The sequence below is a fragment of the Bison bison genome, unplaced genomic scaffold, assembly GCF_000754665.1.
Source record: "Bison bison bison isolate TAMUID 2011002044 unplaced genomic scaffold, Bison_UMD1.0 scf7180017864525, whole genome shotgun sequence".
NCBI lineage: Eukaryota > Metazoa > Chordata > Mammalia > Artiodactyla > Bovidae > Bison > Bison bison.
Genome location: NW_011495076.1, coordinates 3990123 through 3993644, shown reverse-complemented (window position 1 = coordinate 3993644; position 3522 = coordinate 3990123). Strand labels below are relative to the sequence as shown.

The window sequence follows — 3522 nt, the reverse complement described above, 5'->3', positions numbered from 1 at the left end:
TGTTTTTGCTGACTGTATAGAGCTTCTCCATCTTTGGCTGCAAAGAATACAATCAATCTGATTTCAGTGTTGACCATCTGGTGATGTCCATGTGTAGAGTCTTCTCTTGTGTTGTTGGAAGAGGGTGATTGCTATGACCAGTGTGTTCTCTTGGCTAAACTTTATTAGTCTTTGCCGTGCTTCACTCTGTATTCCAAGGCCAAATTTGCCTGTTACTCCAGGTGTGTCTTGACTTCCTCCTTTTGCATTCCAGTCCCCTATAATGAAAAGGATATCTTTTTTGGGTGTTAGTTCTAAAAGGTCTTGTAGGTCTTCATAGAACCGCTAAACTTCAGCCTCTTCAGGATTACAGGTTGGGGCATAGGCTTGGATTACCATGATATTGAATGGTTTGCCTTGGAAACGAACAGAGATCATTCTGTCACTTTTGAGATTGCATCCAAGTACTGCATTTTGGACTCTTTTATTGACCATGATGGTTACTCCATTTTTTCTAAGGGATTCTTGCCCACAGTAGTAGATATAATGGTCATCTGAGTTAAATTCACCCTTTCCAGTCCATTTTAGTTCTCTGATTCCTAGAATGTCAATGGTCACTCTTGCCATCTCCTGTTTGACCACTTCCAATTTGCCCCGATTCATGGACCTAACATTCCAGGTTCCTATGCAATATTGCTCTTTACAGCATCGGACCTTGCTTCTATCACCAGTTCCATCCACAACTGGGTGTTGTTTTTGCTTTGGCTCCACCCCTTCATTCTTTCTGGTGTTATTTCTCCACTAATCTCCAGTAGCATATTGGGCACCTACTGACCTGGGGAGTTTCTCTTTCAGTATGGGAGTTTCTCTTTCAGTATCCTATCATTTTGCCTTTTCATACTGTTCATGGGGTTCTCAAGGCAAAAATACTGAAGTGGTTTGCCGTTCCTTTCTCCAATGGACCACATTCTGTCAGACCTCTCCACCATGACCCGTCCGTCTTGGGTGACCCAACACGGCATGGCTTAGTTTCATTGAGTTAGACAAGGCTGTGGTCCGTGTGATCAAGAATACTGGTTGCCATTTCTTCCTCCAGGGGATCTTCCCAACCCAGGGACTAAACCCCCGTTTCTCACGTCTCTTGCTTTGGGAGGCTGATTCTTAATCACTGTGCCACCTGGGAAGTGATTTAATTATTATCTACATTCTAAGTTGCTACTTACTAAATAAAAGACATATTAATTTTAATTACACTAATCAAGTCACTTCACTTTCTTGTTTAAATTCCTTCAGTGGCCTCCCATTTCTTTGAAGGTAAAAATCAAAAGTCTTAACATGTCTAGAATGTTCTGGGTTATAGCAAAATCCAATCCCTTGAGACCAGATTCAAGAAATAATCTAGAGATTAAATTAACAGGATTTGACTTTAATTTTATAAGGAGAAATGAAGGGAAAGGCAGTATCTCAATCCCTCCTAGATTTCTTGCTTGAACAACTGTGTGATAGGAGGTCTGTTTACTAATACCAGGGACAACAAGGATCAAAGTTAAGGAAGAACAGTAGTTGAATCATGTGGTTAATACCTGACCTTTGTAACACATTCACAATTATTCTATTCATTCTTGAATGTCTCTTCATACAATCAAACTTACAAAACAATAAAAATGAACCAACTGATGATATAATACTGATGAATCAAAAAAGCATCATACTAAATCATGTATTTTCAGTTGGGCAATATTGTCTCCAAGGGGGAAAATGTTTGTTCTGGGGGTGTGAAAAATCTAATTTTTAGTGTATAAAATGCAGGTATACATGTAGTATATAATCACACAAACAGTATATCTGTGGCATTAAAATTTCATAAAAGGGGGAGAGATAATTAGGGAAATAGGTATAGAAAGGCTCTTTAGAGGGGCAGTGAAAAAGTGGAGAACGCCACACTAAATAAAAGATGCCAGCCACAAAAGACTACATGCTGAATGATTTTTTTTTCTAGAAAATCAAAACCGATATGATAGAAGGATCAGTGTAGCTCAGGGCCTAGTTTGAAGGTGAAGGGACTGACTTCAGAGGAGCCTGGGGAAAATTATGGGATGATGGGATGTTTTATATTGTGCTGTAGTTATTTGTCAAAGCTCAATGATCTGTACACTTAAAATTGGTGACTTTTCTTGCATATAACTTATAGGTCAATAGGACTAATTAAAAAATCATAATAACCTGGCCCCAGAGAGTCTCTGCTTTCCTGGGTTTGGAATAGGATTTCCATGTAACAGACATTAAAGCTTGCCTCCTGTTATACTGGCTCTCTGTGATGTGTAATCTCTGCACTCACCTTTTATTTTTCTCTGTAGAAAAGTAGTTCCATCAGGTAAATGTGAAATTATATTTTGTTCGTATCTGAATCAAGGAGGAATGTGCCATCGTAAGTTCTGCTTGTCATTTTTTTTTTCAGTTATTTACCTAGAAGTTTCAGCTTCTAAAAGAAGAAAATATGATTAGTTGCACAACATCCATCTCAAGTCCTCCTTTCTCACCAACTACCATAATCTCTCTCTTTCAGATAAAAGAAGTTTATGTCACATCTCTTGTATATATCAGGTACTACATGAGATGCTTACCTGAACGTGGACTCATTTAACCCTCAAAGCAGTCCTGGGCTTTGTGTATTAATATGTATCACTATACTGATTTTCAAATGAAGAAACTAAGCTTTAGTCCAGATATCATTTGTCAAGTTCTCCAGAGTTTTACACACACACACACACACACACACACTCAGAAATATACAAACTCCTGCATCATAGAGAAGCAAGTTGTGCAGCTTCTAACGTAAGAAGGAGGGGAAGCCGTGAAGATATTTGGTTCTACTCACATAGCTGTATGCCAATATATCTTAAAAGCTGCTCTTCCTTCTTTTTGGATTTCTTACTTTCCTATTCCTTTTACTTGATTTACTGCGGATCCCATATGTTAGCTCATTCAACATTGGAATAGCCCATTGGAATAGCCCATTCCAACCCTTTCTGGTCTGTCAGAAATTTTCTGTACAGTTTTCTGCAGTTATAGTGCTTGTAAGTGAGCTAGTCTCTACTAGTTTGTTGCACTACTGCAAAACTTGGAGGCAAAAGTGAAGGATGTCAGTGTAATGAGAGATCAGGTTATTTGGCAAGACAATAGTAGAAATGTCTGGTTTCTCAGGGACAGTAGTGGAACAGGAATCCAGTACTATATATCATGGACTTCAGAAAGCAATAGAGTCAGTGATGTTTCTGCTATTAATTTCATAGTGGTATTGGATATTTTTCTCTGTCTATATGGATCATGTCTTTGTAGCAGCCAAATCTGGTTCCCAGATATTCTATGATATTTTGTAACTTGTTACCTTCTAATAAACACCTTCTGCTTAGACCAGCCTCAGTTCAGTTCAGTTCAGTCGCTCAGTCGTGTCCGACTCTTTGCAACCCCATGAATCGCAGCATGCCAGGCCTCCTGTCCATCACCAACTCCCAAGTTCACTCAGACTCACGTCCATCGATC

General features: G+C 39.0%; 1 protein-coding gene across 3 annotated transcripts in view; it reads right to left on the bottom strand.

Moving 5' to 3' along the window:
- Positions 1–3522, bottom strand: part of GPR141 (G protein-coupled receptor 141) — a 69204-nt gene that overhangs the window by 5495 nt on the left and 60187 nt on the right. For 2 of the 3 annotated variants that reach the window (XM_010831170.1, XM_010831171.1), the window contains exon 2: positions 2318–2461. The gene's annotated coding sequence lies outside the window, so the exon portion shown is untranslated. Of the gene's footprint in view, positions 1–2317; positions 2477–3522 lie in introns of those variants that run through there. The other variant, XM_010831169.1, reaches the window with a different exon arrangement.